At 44.9% G+C, this 25,290-nt stretch overlaps 2 protein-coding genes across 5 annotated transcripts in view; both read left to right on the top strand.

Annotated features, from left to right (window-relative positions):
- The window catches only part of SHC2 (SHC adaptor protein 2), a 76,073-nt gene extending 74,403 nt beyond the window's left edge, over window positions 1–1,670 (top strand). The window contains exon 13 of the mRNA XM_083181196.1: window positions 332–1,670. The gene's annotated coding sequence lies outside the window, so the exon portion shown is untranslated. The remainder of the gene's footprint in view (window positions 1–331) is intronic.
- The window catches only part of C2CD4C (C2 calcium dependent domain containing 4C), a 52,099-nt gene that overhangs the window by 3,530 nt on the left and 23,279 nt on the right, over window positions 1–25,290 (top strand). The window contains exon 1 of one of the 4 annotated variants that reach the window (XM_083181209.1): window positions 9,235–9,476. The exons of 1 other annotated variant lie outside the window; for it this stretch is intronic. The gene's annotated coding sequence lies outside the window, so the exon portion shown is untranslated. Of the gene's footprint in view, window positions 1–9,234; window positions 9,477–10,046; window positions 10,241–13,191; window positions 13,369–25,290 lie in introns of those variants that run through there. 2 more of the 4 variants (XM_083181235.1, XM_083181217.1) reach the window with 2 other exon arrangements.

Below are 25,290 nucleotides of genomic sequence, written 5' to 3' on the forward strand. Positions count from 1 at the left end.
TTCTTCTAAAAGTATAAAACTTGCTTAATAATATCCCAGACTCACAAAATTATACATGTGTGGTTGCAGTTTCAACTAAAACATAAAAGTGTCTGTGATAGACCAAATTAAAAATGTATTTGTCAGAAGGACATATTGTAGGTCCCTCATGCAGCAAGAATGCTAACTGTATAATATGATGTGCAGAAAAAAAACAAACTGTTTTTTATTAACATCAATACAAAAGTAATGCAGTCTGTTTTCTTTTTCTACTGTCCTGCTCACACAAACTCACCCATTTAGGATTTTTCCTTGTGGCTCCAAGCATGACTGACCTGCTTTTACATTTCAGAATCTGCGACGTTGGATAATATATATGCCAGGAATAATATCATATTTGCAATGGTTACCGTGATGCATTTTCTAAGTTTTGAAGCGTGCCTAATGTTGAATTCCGGGTTCAGTGGTTAAGACACTGGAAAAGTTTCAGTCGTCACTCACTATGCTGGCTATTATGCCATACAGAGAGAATGATGAAGCAGCAGATAATCTTGTTACCACTCACCTAGAGCCATCTGACCTTTTGGGACGAATAAGTACTCTTTCTATGGGCAATGGCAGAAAATGTAGTTCCACAGGTTTTAAGTATTGCTTTTCATATCAGAATGCATAAATAAAGAACAAATTCTTGCACCCACTGCTTTCCTTCTATAAGGTGACCGTCAATATCCTACAGACACGTACAGGTAATGGCTGTCATGAAGAAATCATGAAGAGCAGCAGGCCGCGTTACAGAGACTAAAACATTTCTTCTGACTTGTGATGACTTCAGTCCTATGGAATGAACATTATCATTCACAGAGATGATAGAATGTGCTTCTGAAAATCAGGACATCGAGGCAAAAGCAGGAAAGCAGTAACTCTATGAATACACTTTTTTCCCAAGTGACAGGAGTCTGGATCTACAGTATGGATACATTGGTTGGAGTTGTATAGTACAGTACACTGTTTTATTTACATTTCTCAGGCTGTTACATTAAGAATTCAGCGTGGTTACATATAATGCAGTTATAGGACCATGGTCTTGGTAGCTGTACCAAACGCAATGGGGAAGAGAACCCTTATTAGGATAACCACACTATCTCTTTAACCCAGGGCATTTATGAATTACACAGGTTCTCTGGATGATTAAATCCAGGTGAAATACAGACTTGAACCTGTGTAATCAGGGCCACCAGGTGTCACCTGTTGTGACGGTAAAAGGGGGATGGCTTTGCGGGTGGAGTGTGTGTTCTCACATGTAAGGGCATGGCCCTGCAACCGAACCTCTTTTCTGTCCTTGGGGATACGGGTTGCCCATGGAGACCAGTGTGAGTGCAGTGATGCTACACAATAACATTAGCCATGTGCTGCATGGAAAACATGTGGGTGATTGGTGTTCAGAATACCGACGCCAGCATCCAGAAGGGGGTCTGGTCAGTATACTGCCCTTCCCCATGCAACCCTATCCCTTCGTCCCCGCAGTCTGTCCCAAACCCTTCCTGCTAGTGCCTAACCCTACCCCCCCCCACCCCATCGCCTAAACCTTCTAAGTGCCTAAACCTAACCCTCCCTCACCCGTAGCCTTACCCTAACCTTCGCCTCCCAACAGCCTATACCTAAGTCCCGCCACTGGTGCCTAAACCTTACACCCCCCCCCAACCCCAGACACCCATTCCCCACTTACTCACCAATTGGGATGCCGGCTTCTGGGATTCTGGTGTGTGCATCCTGGTCTTCTGAAGGCAGTTGTGTACTGTACGCCAGGCATCCTGACCACCGGGATGCTGACGGCATACCTGCTGCACATAATGTTACATTGCAGCACCCAGCTCCTGTCACGGAAGAAGAGTTGCCACTTTGGTACCACCCCTCGGAAGGTGATACCCAGGTGCAGCCAGCACCACCATTGTGACGTCACAGTGTATAATTGATAAGTGTCCCGGTTTAAAGGAATAGTATGGTACTCCTAACCATAAGGAATGGTACTGGACAGTGCAGAGGAGGGTGTTTTTATGGGTTGTAGAGGACTTCTCAAACTTTATCTCTACTTGATGATTTTAATTAAAAAATATATAAAAAAATGACATGATGAATGTTATCAGTTGTCTTATTTCATGTCAGAATGTGTGTCACGTTGCAGATTGATTTGGCCAGCACGACACTAGGGAAAATGGACCAGTGTGAATGACAACACAAGCCACCAATGGTAGCAACAAGGGCTGTTTCCACCTAAGTAGTATAAATGTGCTGGCATTGCATGCCAACTTATGGGAATGTTGGCCACCCAAAATATACTTCTTTTATCCCTTATTCATGTTCCTTGATTCCTCTTCTCCTGCAAGCCAAGTCTAGTCTTCATGCTAATGCCTTCTAGGGGGTACCAGCGCATGTCATCATGACCCCGGCCTTGATAGCGTATAAATATTTCCTCATCCCTAGTAAATGACAGAGACCCTGTAGAACAGTGCACAATCCAAATGTCAAATATTGCTGGCTGTAATTTAGGGGTACATAAAGGAATGTTAAAACTGAGTCTTGGGAGTTTATTTATGAAGTTTTACAACTTGGCTACTAAAACCACCACGCTTTTACATTTTGGACATAAACACGATTGGAAGCTCTTGGTTTTAGAACCTGGTGCTTAGTAATTCTCTTTATATCAGAAAAAGACAAATGTAGACCCCTATAAACCTAAAATCAGCAAGAAAGAGTTAAGAAATCATACAATAATGCTGCTTTCACATTGCCTAAACGTTTAAGACCCTGTATTTCGAAACGGTCAAAGCCACTAAACCCCTTTCACATTGCAGGTGAAAACCGTTTTAAATAGCATGTAAAACCATTCACACATCAACCCGTTTAACCCCCAAGGAACACATTTCAAGCCATTGAGCCGTTCACACTGCCAAAAAAACGGCTCTGAAACGGGTGGGACACTGCTTTTTAATCGTTTAACAAATACAGGTATTTGTTAAACGGTTAAAGCACCCTGGAGCTTTTACACTGCAGCTCTACCCATTTAAAAGGCTAAAAACATGGCAATTTACAGTGTAAGAGCTGCAGTGTGAAAGGGGTATAAGCATGAAGCATAAAAACAACAGAAACTGTGAGAATAGGAGGTTCAATGTAAACATCTCAGAGTATTTAATAATAAGACAAAGCAACAGAAGACTCATATGACAAAACATGACAGAGCAGTGTATGGATTGTGCAATGATACCAGACAACTGAGGCTAGTGGCAAAGTTAAGTGGAACTAGCATTAGACAAAAAATGCCTTGGATTTTTTTCTTTATTCATTTTGTTTGGCATAAGCACCAAGGTACTGAACTACAGGGTCTATTTAGCAATAATCACAATATTGGCTTGACCACTTTTGCCCATTATCATTGTGGTTATTAATCATTTTCCTGTTCCTTTCCATGCCATGCAGAAAAACCCTTGAAGGCAGTTTTATTAACATGCTGTCCTCACAAAGTCCCAGAAGGCAGTTTTTTTGTTTGTCTGGGAAGACTTCTGCTCTGTGCACGCCCCATCTCTGCACAGCATTATGTCTATATAATATACACTCCTTTGTCACCAGGTAGAGTTTCACCGAAGGAGCATGTGGTGGGGGCGGAATTCAAGGGAGACAAGCACTGGAAAGAGCTATATATATGAATATATAGATATACAGTATATCCACAGACTGATGAATTCTGACTGTGATGCGTAGGAAGTGACTTGCTCGCTACAATGCAAGTTGTAGGTGTCAGGTGCTGGTGCTGAACACCTGTGCCTGCACATGGAAGGCTTGTTTCTGCATGTGGCATGCCTCTACCCACCCGCAGCACACCTTCTGATCTCTCAAGGGATTTCACTTTTACACTATGGGGTCATTCTGATTGACTCAGTAAGCTGCAATGGGCGCAGCTTACCAAGTCCTTGTGAAGCCTCCGCACGAATCCCTGAACCCTCTGTCACCATTTCCCTTCACAACCATGCGAGGGGATCTGTTGGGAAGACACATCCCCTCTCATGTGATTTATCCTGCATAAATCATTTGATGGTCGGCAACCAGCTAATGATTTCCCCTGCCTTTGCAAATATAAGTTGAGACTGACTTATATTTGTCGTATCCAGGATGAAGACAGGGTGGGTGTCCCCTGGCAGCCACCCACCTGCGTACCCATGGGAACAACCAGCGCCATCACAACTCTTGTATTGTTTTTTTATGGGACGCCCATGAAGCTCTGGGTGATCCAATGGCCCAGTGCCGCCACCTCCTCTGTCCCTCCCTTCTCTGCGTGAACTGCCCGGCGATTGAGCAACTTGCCTCGGCCATTCGCAGTTTAGGTTTGCACACGCGCAAAAATGTGGTTGCGCATGCGCAACCCAACCATCGAGGCAGGTGCCAAATTCAGTTCACTGCGTGTGAACCAGAATTTGCCCCTATGTCCGAAAGTATTTGTTGGACTGCGTCTCCCGCTGTAACAACCACCCGCCAATTATCGAGACAAGTCTCACTCTCTCTTTGATCTGTCTGAATCTGAACAACTGGAAGATTCCCTCCTATCTGTGCTGCAGTTGGTAGTAAGTGTCACATCCTGTCTTAAGCGAGCAAATGACATCCTCAGCAGGAGCAGCCTAATTACAGGTAAAGTGTTTTATACTGCACAAAAGGCCCCATTTATCAACAAGTTTTAGCTATTTATTATAACTCATTGCGAATGGTATTTATAGCTGCAGCTATTTATCATTCTTGATAGCGCTATTGTTATACAGTGCTATTTAGTTTTTTTTATGTACATTAGAAATGAAATTTCTGATATTTAAAAATTAGCAGAATTTGGCTTAATTTAGTGTTGGTAAGTTCTCTCATCCTGCAAGCAGGCTGCGGTTTCCAGGTTCCTTACCATAATCATTTGCAATCCCTCCGTCTCCTGGCAACCGAACCGGGAAGCCTCTTTCCTCCAACTCACCGCCACTTTCCTTTTGCTTTTTCCTCCTGCTCTCCATCTACTTGTCTCCACTCCCTTCTTCTAGCTCTCAATCCAGAAGGGATGGCCATCCGTGTTGTTGCCATCGACAGAGCTGGCCATAGGAAAACTAGGCAAATGCCTAGGGCGTTTGGAATGCCTAGGGGCACCAGCTTCTTCTGATTAAAATGATATGCAGGATGCCTATATTCTGTATGTGAGTGAAGCTGTATCTGCATATGAAATAGTGTATTCATGGAAATCACTGTAACATAGCATTCCATATGCAGGTACAGCCACAGTCGCACACAGAATGTAGGCATGCCGCATATCATTTTATTAATCGGAAGCTCCTTGTGTGTCCTTGTTTGTCGCATAACAATGCAAAGAAGATGAATTTTCAGCAAAAGAGGCACCCAAAGTTAGCAGAACTGGCCAGGAGCTGCATGGCCTATTGAGGCAAGATGTATGAGGAAACATCTGTATCCAAGCAGAGGCAGCAGTCACAGTGTTAGCGGCTGTGCGAGTGATTTGTGCGGGTGGGTTGGTTGTGCAATAGTGTTCGGCATATGTGTAAGGGGCATTATGTGTGTCATGTATAAATGCATTAATAACGTGCAACGGTACTCTTTACCTAGAACGGCGCCCGTCGCGGGCATCGCGGGTACATTTATGTGTGGCCGCGACGCGACCGACGCGATGCCCGCGATTTCCCATTGAAACCCATGTTAAACATGGAAATCGTGTCGGTCGCGTCGCGGCCGGCCATAAATGTACCCGCGATGCCCGCGACGCGATGCTCCCGATTTCCCATAGGAATCAATGTTAAAAGGCGCGATGGACCCGATTTTACTGTTAAATGGCTCAATCCACCCGATTTGGCCATAGGAATCAATGTTAAACGAGCCCGAAGCGTGGCGAGCGCAGCGAGCCCCGCGAGGGGACACGGATACCTTCACAGTTATGCGCGTCCCCTCGCGGGCTTCACAGGTGTCCGTGGCGACGCGGACACCTGTGAAGGCCGCGAGGGGACGCGTCTACCTGTGAAGGTATCCGCGTCCCCTCGCGGGGCTCGCTGCGCTCGCTACGCTTCGGGCTCGGTGGCTCGCTGCGCTCGCCACACTATTATATTCTCACACCACGCCCTAGTGGATAGTAGGGCATGAAAAGGTCGGAGGACGCGTACCGCCGCCCCTCGCGCTCGCCACGCTTCGGGTTGGCGTGGATCGTGGGGTGGCGTTAAAAATTTGGGGGGACATTTAAGGGTTAATTTGGCCTATTTGGCCCCAAATCGGGTCCATTGAGGCATTTAACAGTAAAATCGCGGTCAATCTGCCGTTTTAACATTGTTCCCTATGGGAAAATCGCGGTGATCGCGGTCATCGCGGGCATCGCGGCCATCCCGATTTACCCGCGATGCCCGCGATGACCGCGATTTTTACCCCCGACGCCCGCGATTTCAATCGCGGGCGCCGTTCTAGGTAAAGAGTACCCGTGCAACATATGTGGAACAGGCATTATGTGTGTCATGTGTATAAGGGCATTAATAATGTGCAACATATGTGTAATGGAGATTATGTGTGTTGTGTATAAGGGCATTAATAATTTTAATGTGTAAGGGTCATTATGTGTGTCATTATGTGTATGAAGGGCATTAATAAAGGTTGGCATAATGTGTAAGGGGCATTATGTTTATAAGGACATTAATAATGTGTGTCATGTGTAAGGGGCATTACTGTGTGGTATTATCAGGGGTGCTGAGAGAAAGGGGTAGGGGGTACAAATTACCCAGGCCAAAGTCTGATGAAAGGGCCCAGTGGGGGCCCCAGACCCCCTCCCCTTAAGTGACAGCAGCTGCAGCTCTTCTCCTCTGCCCAGCACACACTGTTTTGTGCTGGGTTGCAGTGTGGCCATGGAGGTGCTTAAAATACAATATTTTTTCAGGATTTTTTTCTAAGGGTATAATGTGAATAATGTGAGGAGTAATGTATGTAAGGTAAAGTGGTACTATTGTGTAATGTAACGTGAATAAGGGACACCATTGCATGATGTAATGTGAATAAAGTTGCACCACTGTGTGGCATAATTTGAATTGGGGGTACTATTGTGTGGCCAAGCCCCTTCCCAGCAAGAACACACCCCTGTTTGGGCTGCACACTGAATGTGTGCACTGTTTCTATTTAAAATATTGCGGGTAGGAGCACCAAAATGATGACTGCTATGATGAGGGTTGATGGTGCTGGGAAAGCGGAGCAGGTTCAGAGGCGGAACTAGTGGCGGTGCTAGGGGGCACCAGCCAAAATCTTGGCTAGGGCGTCATTTAGGCTAGGGCCGGCTTTGGCCATCAATGGTTAATATTGATGATGAAATTGCAGATGGCCATCGATGCTAGCCAATAATGTAATTAATGGTTTCACCAGGCAATAGTCATCTTTTTTCTTTGACTGACTGGCATGCGGGCCAGTCAGAACCAGTGGATGTGGCTTCATGGATGTCAGGTGCTGAGCTATTCTCCATGTCCTACACCGTGAGATGGAAAAAAAATTGTTATGCTGCTCCATTAATGGAGAAAAACCATCTGGGTCCCCCTCATTAATAGAAAAAGTATTCTACATCGGCCATAAACCATCGATGACTATGAATCATTGATGGTTCATGGCTATTCCTGCCGACCCGTCTCTGGAATTCACTCTGTTCCTCTTCATTTACCAGTGGGCAGGGGGAGCAGAAAACCACCACTGGCTGCTTTGTTAGCACTACCTCCTGCCAATAAGCAGGCCATAAATTAATTCAACTTAAAAAAAAAAAAAACATGAGTGGTGGAGGTAAATATGAATCCACCATCAAACAGGCATGCTTTATCTGATCAGAACAGTACCCAAAGGGGAATAGAGGTCTGGCATATAAAAGGGTATTTGAGAACTCTGGCATAGCATAACGGTGCATAAGTGGGCCCTAAGCTAACATTTAAAAGGAACATATAGGAACACTGAGAAATATAATGGGGCATGAAGGAGCTCTGAGACTGCTATGTTGAACGCAAAGTACCAAGTCACTTAGATATGTTTACTTTTGATAAAGGGGGGGAGGGGGGGGGGAGTGCCAACGCAGCTTTTTTCCCCATGGCTCCCCTTTTCTAGTTAAACTTCTGGGGGTAAAATCGAGTTAATCGATGTTGATTTCTAGAGCTAGAACACACATCTACTAACATGTAAAATTTTATTTTAAAAAAATTTATTAAAAAAAAAATCATGTTAGTAAATGTGTGTTTAACCCCAACATCGCTTAAGATTGACCAAAATCAACCTTTAATAAATATAGATTCCTGTGTCTGTCATGTTATCGAGCTGTCTGGATTTGGTAGTATTAAAACACTGCTACATAGATTTATATTGTGGTATTTGGGAGAATAGGGGACATCAACTCGCAGAGGGAAAGGTAAAACTGTTCCTTCTCAAACACCCTGGGGACAAAACAAACACAGCTATACACAACTAACCTGCAAAGAACGCAGATACTCCTAGAGCTGTCATGGAGCTACTGTAACTGACAGACAGTAATGCCCAGCACAGTCTAAAATGTCCCCATATACAATAATATGTTATACTGCCATGTAACAAACCAAGAAGAGGTACAAAAGAGAATGCTGCTGCAACTGCAGAGGGGATTTATGTGGGTGTCACAATTCAACAAAATACACAACAGTAAGAGTGTGGTAATTCACTATTAAAACACCTATTACACAAAACAATGCTGAATGGTTTGAAGTAAATACACTATGCCATCATAGCGCATTAATGCCATCATCACTGCACAAATCATATACACATGCTGGTGACATGATAAATACATACTGTATACTATAGGGCATAATGACCCGCAGCATACTGTTACAGAGGACAGTACATGTATTCCTGCACATAGCTGACTGTCAATGTCATATGTAATTTACTCCAATAATAAATACTATTCACTCCTATTGTCAGGGGACAGTGCTGCACTAATCAGAGGAAGCTAATTAAAGCTGGATGGACAACTGCACTGCATACAAATGTGAAGTTCCTTCCTAAGGAGTTAGATGACACATAATATTATTATTATTATTATTTATATTATTATTAACCTCGGACTTGTTGCTACCCGGGACCCGTGCACAAAGGTGAGCAGCCTGGTGCCTCCCAGAGCTGGGGGTGTGTATTAGGAGCAGGACGTGTGGTTGGCTGGGAGGGCTGGCAGCAGGGTATATATACCACTGTACAGTCTCTCGGAGACTCATCCAGGCAGAGACAGGGACCAGTCGCACCAGCGCCAGTGGCGGGCACTTACCGCAGCGAGGGACAGCACTTACCTGTCATCTGCACCCCAAGTCACCCCCCGCACAGTGCACAGACTGGAGCTGCAGCCTACTGTACCTAGCTGCCCGGGGATATTTGAATATCCGGTCGGCACCAGCTGCGCCCCCATCAGACCCAGCTCTCCGGGATCAGCGCAGCCACAGGTAGGTAGCGCCTGCAACAGCACAAAGGACACGGGGGGCGTTGTCCCCTGCAGCCGCCTCATAGTACAGTAGTTTTGCTACATGCATTGTCTCATCCAGCCTCAGGGCATCGGAATAAAGCAGATGCAGCACAGGAACCATCTGTAGAGATCCTCAGGTTGTAGTGTAGGGTGAGATTACTTTGCACACACTCCCAATCATGGTGCCAGGACAAGGCAGAACTCCTGCAAAAGAGTGCCTGTTACTGCCCTATAGGGCTCAGACAGGCACTCTTTACTTTTTGTGCTTGGGCTAGTGTGTTTGGATACTGCTAGTGTGCTGTGACATAACTCAGGCAGGCAGCATTCGCTGCCAGGGAGAGAACTGCGGCAGTCACCTCCTAGATGCTCATCATCCATTTGCCTATTGTTAGATATCCCCCTCCTGGGGAGGCCAGTCTCAGCACTATCTGCATCATGCCATGTATTTGTTTCCCTGTGATCTGAAAACGCTTAATGTATCATTTTATCATTGACACTCAGCAGAAGAGAAACACATTCTGAATATGAATTGATTAAAGTTTCCCATTGTGCATTATTGAGCTTGGGTGGTCAGTAATTATCCCTCCTCAATGATTGTGTTGCGGCAAGAAGCTTGTGAGCTGTTCAGACCTTTACATGGAAGAATAAAGGAGAAAGAGAGAGATTGGTGCAGGGACAGAAAGGATACAGAAAGGATACAGGTGTGATGAGCTGCACACAGGTGACAGTCTGCCAGAGTGCCAGGTATCAACCTCATTCATTGACACTATTAACAGCAACTCTTCCCTTGTTTCTACAATATATTTGTGATTATTAGATAGTCACTGAAAGGTCTATTCCCCTGTTGTGTATGCATCCCATTCCAATCATCCTCATTGAACTTTGTGCTGCCTTTCCAGTCTTCCTAACTGCAATCCAACCTGTTGTTATATGCTTCCCAGGTATGAAAAAGCAGCTATTCAGTGGTGGCTGAGGGTAATATCATAGGTTTCATAAATTCCACCCGGGACCTGTATTTCTCAGGCATAGATTATAGGAACATCCACAAATATTTGTATTATCTAGAGAGAGCCAGTATTTTCTACCCTGTTACACAATTAGGGAGTAGACAGTGTTCTATAATAACCGGCACCAGTGATTAGAAAAGGTAATGTCTAGAAAGTAAAATACACCACATACAAGGATAATCTGATACTGAGGCATTCCGTGCTCTTATATTTACAGCAAAAGTCCTATTTACAGTACATTGCAGACAACTTACAGAACATTCTATGTATCATTGACACACAGGTGACTGCATTGTGAACTGCTGTGTACAGGTTTGTTCAAAGACCTGTATACTTTAGCCAGCCAGTTCTTTACCAGGTATGTATATATATATATATATATATATATATATATATATATATATATATATAGCAATTCGTTGCGGCGGCACACCAAATAAACATGAAAATAAGGCTGTACAACTGTAAAGAATAAACTTGAAAAAAGGGCAGTTGTACAGCCTTGTTTTCAAGTTTATTTGGTGTGCCGCCGCAATGAATTACTGTTTGGAGTATCTCCACGGGGATCTCCTATTATAAAGTATATATACTTTTTTTTTTTTTGCAAACACGGTAGTGTGCACTATTTATATGAAATACTTTAATTGTGCCGATATATGTTAATCTCCAAATATCGATAAACTATATATTGCTAAAGTGAGATTTGATGCAGTCATTTCTATTCATTGAATTCTGATCATCACTTCAGTACGCCTTTAAAAACCCTGAGTATTATAGGGACATGCACACTACCATTATAATGGATATTAGAATATAGTTCTATTTCACATGGGATGTTGCTATGGGCAACCAATCAGAATCTACTTCCTATTTTTTTTGCACCTTCTAGAAGATAAAAGCACTACTGGGGACTTCTGTACCAGCACTACTGGGGACATCTGTACCAGCACTTCTGGGGACATGATATGTAACTGGCACTACTGGGGACATCTGTACCAGCACTACTGGGGACATGATATGTAACTGGCACTACTGGGGACATCTGTACCAGCACTACTGGGGACATGATATGTAACTGGCACTACTGGGGCCATCTGTAACAGCACTACTGGGGACATGATATGTAACTGGCACTACTGGGGACATCTGTACCAGCACTACTGGGGACTTCTGTACCAGCACTACTGGGGACATCTGTACCAGCACTACTGGGGACATCTGTACCAGCACTACTGGGGACATGATATGTAACTGGCACTTCTGGGGACATCTGTACCAGCACTACTGGGGACATGATATGTAACTGGCACTGCTGGGGACATCTGTAACAGCACTACTGGGGACATGATATGTAACTGGCACTACTGGGGCCATCTGTAACAGCACTACTGGGGACATGATATGTAACTGGCACTACTGGGGACATCTGTACCAGCACTACTGGGGACTTCTGTACCAGCACTACTGGGGACATCTGTACCAGCACTACTGGGGACATCTGTACCAGCACTACTGGGGACATGATATGTAGCTGGCACTACTGGGGACATCTGTACCAGCACTACTGGGGACATGATATGTAACTGGCACTGCTGGGGACATCTGTACCAGCACTACTGGGTACATGATATGTAACTGGCACTGCTGGGGACATCTGTACCAGCGCTACTGGGGACATTATATGTAACTGGCACTGCTGGGGACATCTGTACCAGCGCTACTGGGGACATGATATGTAACTGGCACTGCTGGGGACATCTGTACCAGCACTACTGGGGACATGATATGTAACTGGCACTACTGGGGACATCTGTACCAGCACTACTGGGGACATGATATGTAACTGGCACTGCTGGGGACATCTGTACCAGCACTACTGGGGACATTATATGTAACTGGCACTGCTGGGGACATCTGTACCAGCACTACTGGGGACATGATATGTAACTGGCACTGCTGGGGACATCTGTACCAGCACTACTGGGGACATGATATGTAACTGGCACTACTGGGGACATCTGTACCAGCACTACTGGGGACATTATATGTAACTGGCACTGCTGGGGACATCTGTACCAGCACTACTGGGGACATGATATGTAACTGGCACTAAATATGTGCAGGGAAATGATTGGTTGGCATGTAAAGTCAGTACCTGAGATAGTACACAAACTTTGTTGCATGTTTTTAAACCTTGTTTTATGCACAAATAAAACATATTTGTGTGTATTTCATGTGTTTGGTGTGTTTGTACAACATAAATGCAAGATACCTCAAGATACATCATTGAAATACAAAAATATTCTGAAATATGAAATTTTCCATTATACAAAATTCTACTGGTCCCGAGCATTTTGGATAAGGGATACTCAACCTGTAGATATCATTTGATTGGTTTCCCATAGCAGCATCCCATGGGAAATATAACTACCTTCTAAGTAAGTTTCCTCCTAAGGGTCAATTCAGTGGTTTGTATAAAAGCACTTGGCCTTCAGCTCATTGCCTTTATTTGTTCCTATAAATCCATTTTGACTTTTAATATAATTATAATTTACAGTAGGCGGTGCAGTACGGATTACCCATATATCACTTTTCACACAGAACCCTTCAATGCACATTGCTAATACATGCTTATAGGGGAATACAATGACACGGTAGTCACTATGGAGAGGGTAAAGGTGCTGAAATAGCACAAGCATTGGAAATCTGCATCTGCCTCTTGAAAACCCTCTTATCTAAAGTGCTGCATAGTTTCCTTTCAAAGAAACACCTGTAAAGGCATTCCACAGGCAGATCTCTGCACTCCTCTCTAGAAGATAGGCTTACGCAGCATTGGGCATACAGTTGCACTGTTTCATCACTAAGGTAATTGCTCACTTGTTTTCCTTCATGTATTTTATACACTGCTTGAATCTATCATAGACAGAGGGCTGCATTTCTTTTTAAAGATGACACAAGAATAAATGTAGAGCCTATTATATTTGATAGAAATCTGCAGCATATGAAAGCATCACTTTCCTTCTGTAGACTTGGAGTCAGCACAGAGCACAGTAATCTTTATTTTGCTATAATTATCCATGGATTTTTTTCCCCACGATAGATTGCGCAATATCATTCATAAATACATCTACAGAGGAAAACATCTTTGGTTCAAGATTTTCTTGTACATGTCCGTACATTAGCTGCATGCATAGGCAAAAAGATTTGCCCAAAAAATACAGCTTTAATTACAAGATATCCATCCATTCTATTTTTTAAAGGTTTAGCACAGTGGATAATATATTATTATTGAAACTATATTTATCCTGCAAGGAAACAAAATAAGTTACCCAAATCTAAAGCCCCACACACATTACCCAATTCCCGCTAACGCCAATACTGTGGGCGGGTGCATCAGCAAGGGCAAAAACACTTGCCGATACCGGGTGTTAGGGGATCGATGGTGGGGTAAGTATCAGTCATGCTGCTGCACACTCGTCCGCACATGTTCAGAAGAGGGAGGGGGTCATTAATGACACACGGGAGCGCGCATCGTCAATGACATGGAGTGTACACGTTAGGCAATATTGTCATAATATTGCTCAAAAAGCGATATTGAGAAGTGGGTATGGGGCTCAATTACATCTGCCCCACCTGCAGTGCAGCAAGGTTTTCCCATTTTGAGATAAGGTCTAAATTAGGCCCTATATCCAGTGGTGCTACTAAGGGGTCTATTAATGCAGCAGTAAAGAACCCAGTTTTACAAAGTACTTCAGAAAACATGGTTTCCACTGCTTTTTGGTATCCAGTAAAGGGTGTATCACATATATTTCTCCAGTGGTGCCCTGTTCAGTGTAATAACGCTTCCCCATACACCCCATACACTAGTATACGTAGAGCCCTTGAGAGAATGGAAACCTAATGTTTCTGTTTTGCTTCTCAATTTCATCGTCTGTAGATGGCGAAATGAGCTGCAATGGGGATGCAGTCAATTTATCTACTGTCGAAATCCTGACGGTCAAAATACCGACCGCCATTGACCCACCGTCAATATACAGACATGTTCAAAATATCGACATTCATTATACCGACATGGTCAAAATGCAGCTACGGTCAAAATATGGATACTTAAAATGTCGCCAGTTCAAAAAAACGAGTTTTTCATGATTTTTTTCTCTGAAACCGACTTGTTTATGCTGTACCATCCCAATGGACGTGGAGGGGGAAAATAATAGTGTCACAACTGAAGGGCTGGATGAAGTCGTGTGGTGTGTAGCAACCGGAGACGGACCAGAGGAGGAAGGATTAAATCGTGCAGGTTTAATAATAGAATTCATAAATAGAACAATACACGCTTGAATACTTTGTCAAGTGGCAGTTTAGCAGTAATAAGAATTGAGCCGGCACGGCACTTTGTAAAGAAGAAAAAGTTCATTTAAACAATGACAGTTCAAGCACTGCGGACTGCAGGCTGGGGTCTTGGGAAATGAAGAAATCCGGAAAGAGAATGTACTTGATGGTAATGAGGGATCCTTGAAGACTGAAAGAAGATGGATGATGACAGAAGAATGGGAAGTTGCTTGGAAGCAGACGACTTGAAGAACTTAGGCCAGGAAGCTCAGGGATGCAGGCAGAGACCAGACTGTGGAGAGATCTGGCAGCGATGGGGTTAAGCTGAATCGAGACCAACACAGAGCACTGAAGCAAGGCACCAAGTCAGGAGAGGTGAGTTAGAGAGCCGGAGTCAGCTGGGAGCTGTGAACGCCTCTGGAGACTCTTTGTACTGACACTGAACAGGCCTAGGCAGATCCCCTATATCCCTAGAGGGCGGCTGCCATTGGCTGTCAGGTCAGTATGGGCGGAAACCTCAGACAAGGACCAATCTGCTATTTGCCCTTAATCAAGATGGCGGCGCCGGCCTCCCGGCGCCCCTACAGCACATACCACTACACTTGCTGGCGTCCCACGCTGCCTGCTGCCCACCAGACTGCCGCTGCCTGCTGCCGCTGACCTGGAGACCACTACACGCTAGCCGACGGCGGGCGCGAACGGGTGAGTAGTAAGCCCGCCGCGCACCGCCGCGGCTGCGTGTGACAAATAGTATGCCAAGTGCAGTGAGACATTGTGCCCAAAGCACTTTTTGACCTGTTAACATTTTAAATGTCAGCATTTTGACTGTCGGGTCCTCCTCCCGGCCCTCTGGAAAGGGGGGCAACCCTACCCCAAAGCCGCCCGTCTCCTGCGAACCACATCTCATGGTGGGACGTGGGTCAAATTATGCAAAATGTGTCACTTTAGCCCCGCAGTGCAATGCCTGACATACAGGCATTGCTTGACGTGGGCGTGGCTAAAATTACACAGTCACTCTCACCACACCCCCAAACAAGTCAGCCCGCCTGTAGCTCCGCTCATGCACCGCCCCTTTATGCTCCCGTCGATGGCCCCCTGTGTCTCTGGTTGAGGGCAGCCAGAAAGTCGGCAACTATGGTTTATTCATGAGTAGGGCAATACCAAATGGTTTTTCATATACTAACTTTGATTCCCTAAAGTAAGGGCCTAATTGAGCCCTGATTGCAGAACGCATTTGTTCTCAAAATGGGAAAAACCATGTTGGACTACAGGTTGGGCAAATGGAACATGTGCAGAGAGAATTAGATTTGGGTGAGGTGTGTTCACACTGAATTCTAAATTGCTGTTTAAAAATAATGCAGCCAGTATTTATTTTAGAACAAATTTGTCCTGAGATCAGGTCTGAATTAGGCCCTAAGTTCTTGCAATGAACCTCAGAATTTGAAGAATTAGGTCGCCATATTATCCATACCTATATGAAGTACTACTTTGTAGTAAATGGTCCCCTTACTTGATTGTAACAATATAGGTGAAATTTATATTTTCACTTTTATAGAAAAAAAAGGATTATAAATTGGCCCCTTAGAAGGCTTCTTTTAATAGCACAGATCTGAGACATACATCGTGAAAAGGTGAGTGAGTGACCCAGTCACAGAATATGTACAGTTTATTAGATGCATACTTCACATTCAGAGAGCTCTGTAAGGCACAATACTGCAGGAACTGTACACTTGGCAGGTTCCAGTGTTGCATTGTACTCATTGTTTACTGTGACCTGCAGTACATTATACGCTGCATAGATATTTATTTATCTATTAACAGTTTCTTATATAGCGCATACAAATTCCGCAGCGCTTTACAGAGCATAGTTATGAGCAAACACAAAACAAATTACATTACTGAAGAGCATTGCACAATAAGGGACTCTTAGAGTTACGGGTCAATCCAGGGCCGGTGCAAGGTACCGGAGCGCCCCAGGCGAGTCGGGGTATGGGCGCCCCGGTGCTGTGGGAGGGGGGGGGGGGGTACCTGTCCTGCGGCGCTGTGTATTTAAAGCTGGCGGCGGTGGCAGAGAGGGGTCCCTGCAGTCAACGGGCTATGCAGAAGCGCTTCTGTTGTGAAAACACTGGCCGCACGGCACACGCTGATTGGCTGAATCTCAGCCAATCAGCGTGCGGACAGTGTTTTCACAACAGAAGCGCTTCCGCATAGCCCGGCGGATAGCGCTCGTTATTTCTTATTGACTGCAGGGACCCCTCGCTGCCTCCGCCGCCAGCTTTAAATACACAGCGCCGCAGGACAGGTACCCCCACGGCACGGGGGGCAAAATGCCGCCCTCCAGTGGCCGGCGCCCTAGGCAAATGCCTAGATTTGCCTAGTGGTGGCGCCGGCCCTGGGTCAATCTAGCTCGGTGGGGGAGGGGACATCGCCGGAGGGGGGAGTTTGCGCTCCCCCACTTAGGCAGGCAAGATGTTACTACATCTTGTCAATGTCCTTTTTTGCTTTGGCTCCTTAATGAGGCAAAGTAGGAAGTATTATAGCGATGCGCTATGCGCCGCTATAATACATCTGCCCCCATATTTGATCCTTATTTCGGTACTTGTGTATTTGCAGGGCGCCCACTAAGTTATTTGCTTAGTGGGCTATTCTGTGTAGTGAAATTGCATCCCATCGCTTGGCACGTTTTTGTGCCGTGCGATGTGATGCGATCTCACTAGTTAATTTATTCACTGCACCCTGACCGCCCATCGCATCACACCACACGCAAAATCACATGCAATTTTGCGTGTGATGCAATTTAGCACAACACCCCCTATATGATGCAATGGGATTTAGAGCACCCCCACTATCCACGTCACCCCGAAGCGTGGCGAGGGGACGCGGAACGCGTCCTTCTGACCTTTTCATACATCCACTATCCACGTTGGCGTGGAGTTATTATTATTATTATTATTATAATTTTATTTATAAGGCGCCACAAGTGTTTCGCAGCGCCGTACAAAGGAACAATACAGGGAAACAAAACTTGGCATAACATTGAATAAATAACATAAATACAGTACAAATAAAGAGCGCCACAGATCAATACACATTACAGCTTGGATATAAGTAGTGAGGACTCAATCAACATACTACTAGAGGCTTGAGGCCAATGATGGAGAGGAGTATGCAGACGAAGATGGTCACTGATTGTTGGAGTATAGGAGAGCTGTGAGTGAAATGTGAAGAGAAGTGGGCTTTGACAACAGGAGGGAAGAGGGCCCTACTCGGAGGAGCTTACAATCTAGTAGGAAGGGGAGACAGACAGATTACAAGAGGTGCAAGCGAGGGGGTGGTGGTTAGATAGCAGGATGTAAACAGGAAACAGGCAAGGGGTCGGAGAACCAGCTGGTTTATGCAGTGGAAGGGTACGCTTTGATGAATAGGTGAGTTTTCAGTGCCCGTTTGAAGCTTTGCAAGGTCGGGGAGAGTCTAATGGAGCGAGGGAGTGCGTTCCACTGAAGGGGTGCAGCACGGGCAAAGTCCTGTACTCTAGCATGGGAAGCAGTGATCAGGGTGGAGGAGAGACGACAGTCGTCAGCTGACCGTAGAGGGCTGGAGGGTGTATGAATGGAGATGAGGTTAGAGATATATGGAGCAATGGAATTAGAGATAATTCCACTGTTGATATTATAAAGTGTGGCGAGCGCAGCGAGCCACCAAGCCCGAAGTGTGGCGAGCAGACACGGAATACATGTAAAGTAATCCGAGTGCGCTCGCCACGCTTCGGGCTTGCCACACTTTAGAAAATCAACGCCGACGTGGAAAGTGGGGGTGTCAGGAAGTGAATCACCCTATTCAACGTGCACTTTTCGCCGACGGCGAACAGTGAATGAAGGAAAATTCGCCCTCTGATGGTCTCTGCAACTCGCTGTGGTTTTTCAATGTGATTTGCCGTGAGTGTATTCAATGAGAAGATGGCGAATTGCTTTCTAAGTGATTTTTGCCATGTCACCGTGTAGCAATTGCCATCTTTTCATGGTGAAGTGGAATGTGAACTTTTAAAATAATGTTTTTCTTTTTTTAATTTGGTGTCAAAAAAATCAGGAATTTTATTCTGTGAAGGGTCATGTTATTTTTATTCATGTGCTTATAGCACATGAATATATATATTTAATTGAATTTTTTTTTTTTTTTACACATAACAGCCAGCAGGGGGCCGGGAGCCGAGAGACGCTCATTACATATTCATATATTCACTGCTCCCGATCATTACATATGCACGATCGGGAGCAGTGCATACCCGGTCCCCTGCTGGCTCTCCGGGGGGGGGGGAGGCAGCTTGTGCTGCCTGGCTCCCGGGGAGCCCACCTCCCCCCCCCCCCACATACGCTCTGGGGCAGGCAGGGAGACTTCCATCTCCCTGCCTGCCTCCGGCTCCCTGGGGTGGTTAACATTCGCCCACAGGGGCAGCGAGCCCCTGCTTATTGAATAGTGTGTCAGCGAGGGCTGGGAGCGAGGGCTCCAGCCCTGAACACAGCGACTGTGCAGCGAATCCTAAACAGGATTCGCTGTACATCGTGATTTTGGTCATTGAATACTGCCCTATGTGTGGATTCTCAATGTATATGAAACTGGAAACAAAACAATCCAATCTAAACGATGTTCCGCCATCTACATCGATGGTCTAAATGCTGTCTACTATACACTCTGTGTATATGATTTATCAAATGGTCCAATATAAAGCACGGGATAGAGTTAACCTCTTATATTCCATAAACAGCCAAATAATACAAAAACTTTTGGACTATCTATCTTTCTTAATAGCAAACAGCATTATTCGATCATTTTTATGGGGTAGCCTTCTCTGTCAATATTATATGTAAGTAGATATTACAATAAAAAGCATCATTAATACCTATCAATAATCTTAGTTCATGCATATTAGACGTTAATGAAGCAATATTAATCACAGCAATGATGCTTTTATAAAAATGTTGAACACATACAGTTGTGTTAATGCTGTTATTTCTATCCGTGAGTGCCGCCGCTAGTTGGATGTATCTATACAGTGGGGATCGACAGTTTGGGCACCCCAGGCAAAAATTTATTTTAATGTGCAAAAAGAAGCCAAGGAAAGATGGAAAAATCTCCAAAAGGCATCAAATTACAGATTAGACATTCTTATAACATGTAAAAAAAAAATTATTTCCATCATTTACACCAGGGGTGGGGAACATCAGGCCGGGGGCCGTATGCGCCCCCCTTGTAGCCGTTCTGAGTGGCCCGGTGGCTTTGCCGGGAGTCAAGTACAGGTGAATTCTCGCAAGAGGTCGGTAGTTCTCACGAGATTCCTCTTAATCAACAGCAGCTGGAGACTGTCAGCCCTATTCAGTGGCAGCCGCCGGAGCTTTGTACGGCTGCAGCAGGACAATTTGTAAGACATTTTTTTACATCTGGCCCCTGAAGGATTTTTTCCCCCATACAAACGGCCCTTGGCACAAAAAAGGTTCCCCACCCTTGGTTTATACTTTCAAAATAACAGAAAATAAAAAATGGCGTCTGCAAAAGTTTGGGCACCCTGCAGAGTTTATAGCATGCACCACCCCCTTTGGACAGCTGAGACCTGGCAGTGTCATGGATTGTTCTCAATCATCGTCTGGAAAGACCAGGTGATGTCAATGTCAAAGGTTTTAAAAGCCCAGACTTATCTGACCTTGCCCCAACAATCAGCACCATGGGTTCCTCTAAGCAGTTGTGTAGAACACTGAAACTGAGACTAGTTGACGCTCACAAAGCAGGAGAAGCTATAAGAAATATAGTTTTCATGGAAGAGTCATCAGAAGAAACCCACTTCTACGTCCTCACCACAAAAATCAGCGTTTGAAGTTTGCAAATGAACATATATATGCATTTTGGAATCAAGTTCTGTGGACCGATGAGTATAAAATAGAACTTTTTGGCCGGAATGAGCAAAGGTACGTTTGGAGAAGGAAGGGAACAGAATTTAATGAAAAGAACCTCTGCCCAACTGTTAAGCATGGGGTGGATCAATCATGCTTTGGGGTTGTATTGCAGCCAGTGGCTCAGGGAACATTTCACGAGTAGAAGTAAAAATGGATTCAATAAGATTCCAGCAAATTTTGGATGCTCACTTGATACCATCTGTGAAAAAGCTGAAGTTAAAGAGAGGCTGGCTTCTACAAATGGATAATGATCCTAAACACACCTCAAATTCCACGGTGGATTACATTAAGAGGAGTAAACTGAAGGTTTTGCCATGGCCTTCACAATCTCCTGACCTCAACATAATTGAAAATCTATGGATAGACCTTAAAAGAGCAGTGCGACAACCCAGGAATCTCAAAGAACTGGAAGACTTTTGTAAGGAAGAAGGGGCGAAGATACCTCAAACAGGAATTGAAAGACTCTTGACTGGCTACAAAAAGCAATTTACAAGCTGTGATTTTTGCCAAAGGGGGCAGTACAAGGTATTACCTCTGCAGGGTGCCCAAACTTTTGCAGACAGCATTTTTTGCTTTCTGTTATTTTAAAAGTGTAAATGATGGAAATAAAATCAAAATTTTTTGAGATGTTATAAGAATATCTAATCTGCAATTTGTAGTTTTTTCCATCATTCCTTGGCTTCTTTTGCACATTAAAAAACATTTTTGCCGGGGGTGCCCAAATTTTCAATCCCCACTGTATATACATATATTTATTTGAAATATATTTCTTTATATTTGTATTAAAAAAATGCACCTCTAACAATAACAAGTTAGTGTGTGACTACAGGGCCTTATTTTGGTTCATTCTTTCTGACAAAATCCTTCTTAGATGGACAAAACCATGTGCACTGCAGGGGGGGCAGATGTAACATGTGCAGAGAGAATTAGATTAGGGTGAGTAATTTTGTTTCTGTGCAGGGAAAAAACTGACTGCTTTATTTTTACACTGCAATATAGATCTCACTTTGAAGTAAAACCCCACCCAAATCTAATTCTCTCTGCACATGTTACATCTGCCCCACCTGCAGTGCACATGGTTTTGCCCATCTAAGAAGGATTTTGTCAGAAAGAATGAACCAAAATAAGGCCCATTGTGAGGACTGGACTGGGTGGGACACTGTCTGTCTGCTCCTCTTCCTGGCTCCTCTCCCGTGTGTTTCCCCAGCGTGTGACGGGATGACGTCACAGGCATTGGAGAAGCTGAAGCAGGAGAGAGGCAGAGAGACCAGCAGACACTGCTGCTTCCCCTTGTTCCAACGCGTCCGTCCCAGGTCGCTCCCACCAGCCCATCTGACAACCCACCTGCTCATCTGCCCGCCCATCCTGTACACAGTAGCCAATAGCTGGCTCTGTGTACAGGCAAGTGAGGGATTTGTTTGTCATGGCCACACCCACGCCGCAGCTTACTCGCTTCCTCCGGTGCTCAAGCAGTGGCAGGCGGCACTGCGGCAGCATGTCAGATTGTCAGTGCGCTGGGCACCCACACAGATCTGGCTGCCGCTCATTCCCCCAAGTGGCAGCAGGGGCTGCCTTACACTAGTTACGACACTGCAGCTACAGTAAGAGGGGGAGAACTGCCGGCGACGTGTCAGCAGGTCCCCAGCAGCTCTAACCCCTCTTCCTGTGGCTGTGCTCAGCTGCTTGATGCCAGCTCCTCCTCATCCTCCCTGCACCCAGAAGGGGAATTATGGTTCTGGGGAGGAGGAGGTCACTGGTCCGGGCAGCACAGCAGGAGGCTGCCCGGACATCAGGTGAGGGGGAGCGGCACAGGCAGGGCAGTGCAGGGTGGTGGGGGTCGGTGTGGCGGGGGTCGCAAAAGAAGCCTATAGGCAGTGGTAACCTGATAGCGGGGTTTTTACCGCATTTTCGTTTTAGAACATCCTGAGCAAAATGTGTCAAATCGAATGTGTTTCAGCTCCGATTCCGATATGATGCACAGTCCCATGCGCATCAACCGGAGCCAGAGATCGCTAGGTCTGCACTATAGAGTTAGCAGATCCGCAGGCCCTGCTGGGAATGCATACATATATGCAAATTAACTGCATACGATATTGTATGCAGTCTGGGATCCTGCCCCCCTTCCCGTGAAGCTGCTGGGCGGTTCAAGGGGATTGTATGTGACTTCTCCCCTTGGAGATGTCGCATAGTGTATGGTGGCCAGAGTGGCCATATACTTATCTAAGGTGGACACTCATCTATATCCATTGTGACATCTGTTAAAGGGACAGGAGTGGGTGCTATCTGGGGGGATTCTGGGGAGTGGCGGGGATATTTGTGATGAACGGGGGATTATTATAATGCGTTGTTTGTCTGCTTGATGGAGGTTTTGGGGTCTATGTCCAGTCAGAAATCAGGTTCCAGCCTGTGCAATGTAATTATTAATTATACATATGTTACCTCATACTGCACATGACTATGGTATATTTTCTACAGTGGACTGCTACTATTAATCTGTTACATTATCATGCATGTACTATCAGTATGTACTATATATATTTATCAAGGGGCCCAGATGCACTTTCTAAGAGAAGCCTACAGTATGTGGCAGCTGGCCACAACCTCTCTAGAGACTGACCACACACCTAAACATGGGCCCCTAAAATTATATTGCCCCGGTGGGCCCTTCATACCCTGGTCCAACACTGGGTGTAGTGATGGATTAATCCCGCCTATTTTGGTGTTGGACCACCTACATTTGATTAGGTGCCGCCCACTTCAGACCACTTCAATTTTTCCAGGGCCAATTTTAATTCACAATATGCCCCTGATATGGGCCTCAAAATGGGCTTGCTAAGAAGGCTTCTGCATAAGGCCTACAGTATGGTGCTGAATAAAGTATTCTGTTGCTTGGCTTGCTCAAAGCTCCACTATATCAACACTGAAAGAAACTGTTTACTTGGTTTGGCATGACATTGAAGTTCAGTGTACTGTCTTGTCCTGTGTGTGTAAATAAGGAGGTGAGAGAGAAATGGTTGAGAATACAGAAAATAAAAACATACTTAGCATGCACAGAAGTAGGTGACTGGACCCATTCTCTCACTTTTCTGTTACTCCTTTCAGATCGCACCTAATTACTGGGTTCATGCTGCTTTGTTGCCAGTCCGACCCGGTAATAGGTGTGAACTGAAAGGGCTTACCTGGTCCACCAACCCAGCATTACGAATCAGTAAAAAAAGGAGTGCTCTTACCATTTCTTTGCTGGGTTGCTGTGCAGTATGAACATGTTAATCGGGTCTAGCAACCTGGTTCCCGTTCAAGCTGATGCAGGAGGCAGTGCTTGGAGCAGCGTCAGCTCCAAGCACTGCCTCCTCCCTTGCCCCCCCATGCCGCTCCAGCCCACCCCGCATGACATGAGTGAACTGCCAATATTGTTGAGTCTTTGAAGGGGCCAGAGAGAGCAAAATGCGGGGTCGCTTCAGGACTGAACCGTATCAAAGTCCCGGTGCGACCCTTTTGCGATCTGAAAGCGTTGTATTTGTTGGTATTTTTTGTTTGTACCTGTATACTTTTTATAAACAACTGTGCTTTATTTTAATCTGTTTCTGTAGCGATTTACATATCTCGTTTTTTTGGGAACCACAAGCATAACAGACATATGGACGATGTACTTGGTGGCAGGAAGATGATATTTAGGTGCTGTTCTTGGGTGCTGTTCCATAATTGAAAGAAGATTTCTGAAAATGGGAAAAAAGTGATAAATAATCTTCTTTTCCTGCAGCAATGTGGGAGTTATCATAGTGACAGATAATTCTATACTGAGATGGCATGAGTATGTTTGTACAGCACAGTGGGAAATGTCAGTATTTTATAAATAGATAACAATAAAATGTTCTAAAAGCCAGTTTTGCTGTGTTTGCAGCGGGTTTCTGTGGAATCGCTGTAGATTTGGTTCTTATCTAATAACTGAATTGTTTAGCACATGTCATTACTGGACAATGCTACAGCGGGTTAATGGATAAATAACCAGTTAGGGTTATAGAACTTATATCATTTGATAGTTGCATAATTATGAAATAGGCTCAAAAAGACCACATTTTGTGGTCTTAACATACTGCATACGAAAAAAATATTGTTGGAGAGCCCCAACATAGGCCACCACCACTGATAAAAACCATAGATTGTGTAAAATTACATTTTCTTAAGATTTTCTTAGTATTTGTTGCCTTTGTTAAACAGACCTCCATGGTCTCTGTAATCTGACAATGGACCATTTGCTGTTCCCTTGTGCATTTTTAGCAGTTTATGACGCTATGTAATAAAAAAGCCTAAATACAGTACAAAGGGTGCAGTGTTCTTACACTGGCAATTTGACAGACCATCAGTGCTTATATCTTGTGCATGTAGTATGAGGATATTACAGAGAAACACCTATACACAGGTACAGCAGTTTCAGGATGTCATTCTGGTTGACACACAAAGCTGCAAACTATGCAGCTTTGCGTGCTCTGTAAACGCTGGCCGCATGAACACC

This window comes from Crinia signifera, chromosome 1 (assembly GCF_055691185.1).
Source record: "Crinia signifera chromosome 1, ASM5569118v1, whole genome shotgun sequence".
Taxonomy (NCBI): Eukaryota; Metazoa; Chordata; class Amphibia; order Anura; family Myobatrachidae; genus Crinia; species Crinia signifera.